The 7486-nt window shown below is 42.0% G+C and overlaps 1 long non-coding RNA gene across 3 annotated transcripts; it reads left to right on the plus strand.

Annotated features, from left to right (window-relative positions):
- Nucleotides 1-1510: 1510 nt before the first annotated feature.
- Nucleotides 1511-5261, plus strand: LOC139388364 (uncharacterized). 3 transcript variants are annotated; one of them, XR_011629272.1, is made up of 3 exons: nucleotides 1511-1912; nucleotides 2082-3527; nucleotides 5054-5261. It is a non-coding gene; the product is annotated as an uncharacterized lncRNA (long non-coding RNA). The 3 variants fall into 3 exon arrangements; XR_011629273.1 differs by lacking the exon at nucleotides 5054-5261 and having other exon boundaries at nucleotides 2082-2866; nucleotides 3388-3871; XR_011629274.1 differs by lacking the exon at nucleotides 5054-5261 and having other exon boundaries at nucleotides 2082-2218; nucleotides 3388-3871.
- Nucleotides 5262-7486: the final 2225 nt, after the last annotated feature.

Raw genomic sequence — 7486 nt, forward strand, 5'->3', positions numbered from 1 at the left:
TTTAGACTAAGATATTTTTTGCCAAATATAATGACCTCTGTTTTATCTTTGTTTAATTGAAGGAAGTTCTGTGACATCCAGTTATTCTCCCTCACACACAAGCACTCCTTCCTGTTACTCAGCACTCCTTCCTGTTACTCAGTACTCCTTCCTGTTACTCAGCACTCCTTCCTGTTACTCAGTACTCCTTCCTGTTACTCAGCACTCCTTCCTGTTACTCAGTACTCCTTCCTGTTACTCAGCACTCCTTCCTGTTACTCAGTACTCCTTCCTGTTACTCAGCACTCATTCCTGTTACTCAGCACTCCTTCCTGTTACTCAGTACTCCTTCCTGTTACTCAGTACTCCTTCCTGTTACTCAGCGCTCCTTCCTGTTACTCAGCGCTCCTTCCTGTTACTCAGCGCTCCTTCCTGTTACTCAGCGCTCCTTTCTGTTACTCAGCGCTCCTTCCTGTTACTCAGTACTCCTTCCTGTTACTCAGCGCTCCTTCCTGTTACTCAGCGCTCCTTCCTGTTACTCAGCGCTCCTTCCTGTTACTCAGCGCTCCTTTCTGTTACTCAGCGCTCCTTTCTGTTACTCAGCGCTCCTTCCTGTTACTCAGTGCTCCTTCCTGTTACTCAGCGCTCCTTCCTGTTACTCAGTACTCCTTCCTGTTACTCAGCGCTCCTTCCTGTTACTCAGCGCTCCTTCCTGTTACTCAGCGCTCCTTCCTGTTACTCAGCGCTCCTTCCTGTTACTCAGCGCTCCTTCCTGTTACTCAGCGCTCCTTCCTGTTACTCAGCGCTCCTTCCTGTTACTCAGCGCTCCTTCCTGTTACTCAGCGCTCCTTCCTGTTACTCAGCGCTCCTTCCTGTTACTCAGCGCTCCTTCCTGTTACTCAGCGCTCCTTCCTGTTACTCAGCGCTCCTTCCTGTTACTCAGCGCTCCTTTCTGTTACTCAGCGCTCCTTCCTGTTACTCAGCGCTCCTTCCTGTTACTCAGCGCTCATTCCTGTTACTCAGCGCTCATTCCTGTGACCCAATGTTCATTCCTGTTGCTTCATTGTTTTTTAGTAATAAAAAAAAGATAAACCACTTGTTTTTCAATGGTTTGGTCCATCATTTAAACAGTTGTTTGATAAATCACATGATACATTCATCAAAAATCTAAGGGGGTCTCCCTTAAAAATAAAAAAACACACAAATAAAAAACACATTTTGCCTGCGTAAGTTGACTTTTTAGCTACAGATATTTATTTTGACCATGCAAACCAATTTTCTTTAAAATACCCACTTTGAGGGAAAAACAAAACTAGTTGGCATGACATTTAATTGATATTTAAACTGTTTTAAACATCTAAACAGTAAACATTGATATTAACATATTTAAAGAGTTTTGGTAACAGGACTGAGGAAAAATGCAACCATCTTCCATTCTAGAAACCTTGTAAAAAAAAAAAAATAGAATTGTCTGAGATTGACCATTACACATTTTGAATAGTTAAACGTGTGTTATTAGATAGTGCTGAAAAAAGATAAGGAATGAAGTTTAATTTTGAAAAGATACAACATGCAAATAGTACCGATTCAGCGGAATGTCCCATAAATATAAACTATGCACCTTATGACTTTCATTAACACGCAGGTGTCATGCAGACATTAGTAAGGCATTGGTGTCATGTCAGTTTGATGTTCAATGGTAGGCGACAGCCATGCGGTGGTATGTTTGCCCAGGCTTAATTCTGCCACTTATCACCCCCCATACCAGCCTGTACAGTGGTTTCCTGGACTGTTTCCTGAAGACTTACTGCCACAACGGGCTCTGTGCCTGACCTGGCCAACGTGGCTGGAATGCTGTGCTCTTTGTCTGATACGGGGCCTGCCAGCAGCTCACCAGGAGAGACTTTGGGCTGGAGAACGTGTCTGACCTCAGGTTGGCAACACAGGATCTTTGTCTTTGCATTCTCGTCTCATCCCTCTCCCCTTCACTGTGTTTTTGTCTTACAAATAAGTCTTCATCTTCGTATGTTATTGTCTATTGCTGATGTTTCCCTTTTCCCTCCTGTGATTCTCTCTCTAATTATCTTTAACCTCTGTCACAGTAGCCTGCTGTATACCCTGTCTGGCTCCCTGGCATTGGTCTTCTCCTCACTGGTGTGTCTCAGAGAGCTGGTGAAGGGTCGTATGCAGGCCATGCATGAGATGAGGCTCGGGGGGAGACCTCCCTGGTGTCATGCATGTAAGTGTTGCAACTGTTCTCTGGTGACCTTATGGGACCGTACAAATAGTAGACATATTTGGGTAGGAGGTCATCTCTTATTCAAGAGGAATCAATTTCTTATCAAAACCAGTGCAAAAACGTGTAGTTGGTGAATGCAATATACCTTAGGTGAACCACCCATATAACCTGAGGGTCATAGTTGAAAGCACATTATGCAGAGTGTACACTGAAGTGTGAAGTGTTGGTCCCATGTTTCATATCCTGAAATAAAAGATCACAGAATTTTTCCAAAACAATATTACCCTCAAAATGTGTACACAAATGTGTTTACATCCCTGTTAGTGAGCATTTCTCCTTTGCCAAGATAATCCATTCACCTGACAGGTGTGGCATATCAAGAAATTGATTAAACAGCATGATCATTACACAGGTGCACCTTGTGCTGGGGGCAATAAAAAGGCCACGCTAAAATGTGCAATTTTATCATGCAACACAATGCCATAGATGTCTCAAGTTTTAGGGGAGCGTGCAATTGTCATGCTGACTGCAGGAATGTCCACCAGAGCTGTTGCCAGAGAATTTAATGTTAATTTCTCTACCATAAGCCACCTCCAATGTTGTTTTAGATAATTCTGCAGAACCCTGGCCAGTCCAATGTTGACTTGGGTGAGTTCTGCCATTCATTTTATAACATTTGAATTTTTTAGCAGCTTTTGGTTGGCAGTGTCAAATCCAGAATCCAGGTTCACGCCATGTCAGGCAAGCAGGCTGGGTTTCTCAGAACACTGCTCGGTATAATAAGGACAGAAGGTGACAACATCTTCCTCCACATTATTTTTAATAATCTGATTCTACAGTTTAGCCAAGGTCTTCTAAACTAGGTGCATTCTGTGAAACTCAAATGTAGTGTTAATCAGTTAACTTCTGACTGATTTATCACCCAATAATTTCCTTTCATGTTGGCAGCTTTGTTTTCCAGATAACAGAAATTAATTAACTCATTATCTACAGAAGATTAGGATTGTCCCCACATGTAATGTGATACGGTTTAGCAGTATGAGCTATTTAGTTTGTGATAGCTTTGTCTGTCACAGCTTTCTAGTTTGAGCCCCTTTAGATTTCACATGTATGGGGTTTTATGTATGCATGATGTGCATGATGTGCTTGGTGTATTGCCTCTGTTCCAGGTGTCCCTGCTTTGTATTCTGGTCTAACCCCCACTTCCCCTCCAACGGAGCTCTATTCCTGGCTTATGAGTGGACTAGAAGAGCCCTCCTCAACCGCACATCTGCATCCTGAGTTAGTTTGTAGGGATGGGGCAGAAGAGGTTTGTAAATTCAAAATTCCCCAAAAATGCATTAACATGTACAAACCTCTGAAACTACATTGTTAATTTGTGTTAACCTCTGATCTTGTTTTAACCATGTTTTCTATGTCTGGGGTGTATTCACTAAGAACCCAAATGGAACCAAATGAAAGGAAACATGGAGGGACCTACCGGAATTTGTCCATGTAACATTTGTCATAATGAGCGGCCCAAGGCACAGCGTGCATAGAGATCCGCATATTTTAATTCATCGACCGACCCGTGACGCTACTGGCATGCATGCACACATGACGCTACTGGCATGCACACATGACGCTACTGGCATGCACACATGACGCTACTGGCATGCATGCACACATGCAGCTACTGGCATGCATGCACACATGCAGCTACTGGCATGCATGCACACATGCAGCTACTGGCACGCAACTATCTGTAGACCAGATCCCACAAAGCACAATGCGGAAATGGCTGCCTAAATATGATCCCCAATCAGAGACAACGATAAACAGCTGTCTCTGATTGGGAACCACACCAGGCCAACATAAACCATTCATCACCTAGATGACCCACCCTAGTCACTATCACGCCCCAACCAACAGAGAATAAACAGCTCTCTATGGTCAGGGTGTGACAGTCCAATAGAAACACCTCTTTTTTTTTTCTCGAAATGTTTTCTTGTTTGGAGCAAACGGTTACCATTGCAAAACGTTTTGCAACATTTTGCTATGGTCTTCATCTAATGAATACACCCCTGGTCAATAGGTCTAATGTCTAGCCAGTGAACATAATGAGTCAGGACACAATCAAAGGACTCTATGCACTATAACAACTCTAACATTCCAGCCACTGGCCCGAGACAAGCATTACACAATTTCACACAGGATCTGTTGTGTTGTCAATTAGTTAAAAAAAAATGATCCTTCTATTTACCGTATATGTGTAAATAAAAGCTTTACATTTGACATTATATAGCTACAGCACAGCTCAACACTGTTATATTTTGTGTTATGTTAATTATTTTTTCTACATTAAATGTGTGTTACACAAGTCAAGTGTTATCCCTCCTTTATCATGTCAGAAAGCAATGCATTTAATGGACAACAATCAAATCAAATTGTACTTGTCACATGCGCCGAATACAACAGTGAAATGCTTAACAAGCCCTTAACCAACAATGCAGTCAAGAAATAGAGTTAAGAAAATATTTACTAAATAAACTAAAGTAACAAAATAAAATATAAAGTAACAAAATAAAATGACATAACAATAACAAGGCTATGGGGGTACCGGTACTGAATCAATGTGTGGGGTACAGGTTAGTCGAGGTCATTTGTACATGTAGGTTGGGGTAAAGTGACTATGCATAGATATGTGTTGCATTGAACATCTGAATCTAATCATAACCAGAAGTTCAGTAAATGGATGTTAGGTAATGTGATGCCACTATATTGAATTGGTTTTCTCTCTGTTTTTAAGTTGACTGTTAAAATTCTTCAAACCCCTTTTTTCTCCCTTGTCAACAGACAAACTGGTGGTCTGATATAGTCAGCGTGAAGACATGGGGGTCATCATTTAACTCAGCGTATCCTAAATACACATACAGCAACTGTCCACCAAGTTTGGGACAGATTCAAACCATATTCTTGGATAGATCAAATACAATACTCTTCCACTGTAGTAAGAAAGCATGTTTGTTTCACTCAGTAAACAGGGTTTTATTGATCATATGAATCTACGCAAGGTTTTCAATGTGAAGTTAAGCAAACAGGTTCCAGCAGAGGGAGCTCTCTCTCTCTCTCTCTCTCTCTCTCTCTCTCTCTCTCTCTCTCTCTCTCTCTCTCTCTGTCTCTCTCTGTCTCCTCTCTCTCTCTCTCTCTGTCTCCTCTCTGTCTCCTCTCTCTCTCCCTCTCTCCTCTCTCTCTCTCTCTCCTTCTCTCTCTCTCTCTCTCTCTCTCTCCCCTTCTCTCTCACTCTCTCTCACACTCTCTCTCTCTCTCTCTCTCCCCTTCTCTCTCACTCTCTCTCTCACTCTCTCTCTCTCTTCTCTCGCTCTGTCCTTCTCTCTCGCTCTCTCTCTGTCTCTCTCTCTCTCACACTCTCTCTCTCTCCTCTCTCTCTCTGCATACGTGCTTGCTTGCGGGGTGGGCGGTGGAAAGAGAGAGTGAGTGAGAGAGATGATTTGACAGGCTTACAATTCCTCCTGGTGAATTGGGGATGTAGATCAGAGGGGGATTCTCCATCCATTGTACAGCTCTCTCTCTGTCTCTCTCTCTGCTATAGCTGCTATAGCTCACCTCTGAAAGCTATTTTGAATTTATTCAGTTAAAATGTCAAGATGTAGTCACAATTAATGGACACCGACTTAACAGTAACAGTGGAATAACCAACTTCTACTCCTACTGTTACCCCTGTGATGCCACCTATCTCTGTTACCCCTGTGATGCCACCTATCTCTGTTACCCCTGTGATTACACCTATCTCTGTTACCCTTGTGATTACACCTATCTCTGTTACCCCTGTGATTACACCTATCTCTGTTACCCCTGTGACTGCACCTATCTCTGTTACCCCGGTGAATGCACCTATCTCTGTTACCCCTGTGATTACACCTATCTCTTACCCCTGTGATTGCACCTATCTCTGTTACCCCTGTGATTACACATATCCCTGTTACTTTCTTTGCACCACATATCTGGGTTATTCCCAAGGCTTTTTGTACTTACTGCATTAATAAAAGGTCTTCTTTAATCCAGGCCATGGAATGTGCCCACGTTATCTAATGGGTTGTCTTATCACCTCTGCTGTAAATGTCTCCTATGTTCTGATGCACAAACTGTTCTCCACCACAGAGCCATGGTGCAAATGTAATATTTTACCCGATAGAAATCAAAAAATTAATATTTTTATTCTGCAGAGAAGAAAGTCTATTTGACAGGAATATGATAGGACTTCCTTACCTATGACAGAGATATGTGTTTTATGCTGGAAGGAAGGTTCATGAAAATAAGGCAGGTGATATTCTCTGCTCTCTCTGTATAGAGGCCATACTGTACACTCTGTCAGAATATTAAGGTATGCTGGACCCATTAGCATGGACTAACTGTGAGGTTGGAAATCATTCTAATGTTTCCCTTGATATCATTGTTTCCATTTTGTGATGAGAACAATCCAACATAAAAATCTTTGTCTGTGACGCTCAAAAGTCACAGTGCGTTAAATATTCAGATTAATGACATAATTCATCATTGCAGCCAATTAACATTTGAATTTGAGAGGGGAAACGGGTGGGGACAGAAAAAACACAATCTCACAATTGATTTGCTCAGAAGATAATTTGACTAGGCTTTTTTTCACACTGTGTGCCTACAGAATTGTGTTTGTGATATGAAAACCATTTTACTGCAACACCAGCCAAAATGGGTCTCTCTCTCCCGATGGGAAGTGTGATACACATGCAGAGCATGCAGAAAGTATTCAGACCCCTTGACTTGTTCCACATTTTGTTACGTTACTGCCTTATTCTAAAATTGATTAATTTTTATTTTTTCCACACCAATCTACCCATAATGACAAAGCAAATATAGGTTTTTAGATTTTTTTGCAAATTTATAAAAAACTAAAATTTTACATTTACCTAAGTATTCAGACCCTTTACTCAGAACTTTGTTGAAACATCTTTGGCAGCGATTACAGCCTTCTTGGGTATGACACTACAAACGTGACACACCTTTATCTGGAAAGTTTCTCCCATTCTTCTCTGCAGATCCTCTCAAGCTCTGTCAGGTTAGATGGGGAGGGTTGCTGCACAGCTATTTTCAGGTCTCTTCAGAGATATTCAAGTCCGGGCTCTGGCTGGACCACTCAAGTACATTCAGAGACTTGTCACAAAGCCACTCTTGCGTTGTCTTGGCTGTGTGCTCAGGGTCGTTGCCTCTTTATGTTCATGATGGCTCTTT

The sequence above is a fragment of the Oncorhynchus clarkii genome, chromosome 29 (assembly GCF_045791955.1).
Source record: "Oncorhynchus clarkii lewisi isolate Uvic-CL-2024 chromosome 29, UVic_Ocla_1.0, whole genome shotgun sequence".
NCBI lineage: Eukaryota > Metazoa > Chordata > Actinopteri > Salmoniformes > Salmonidae > Oncorhynchus > Oncorhynchus clarkii.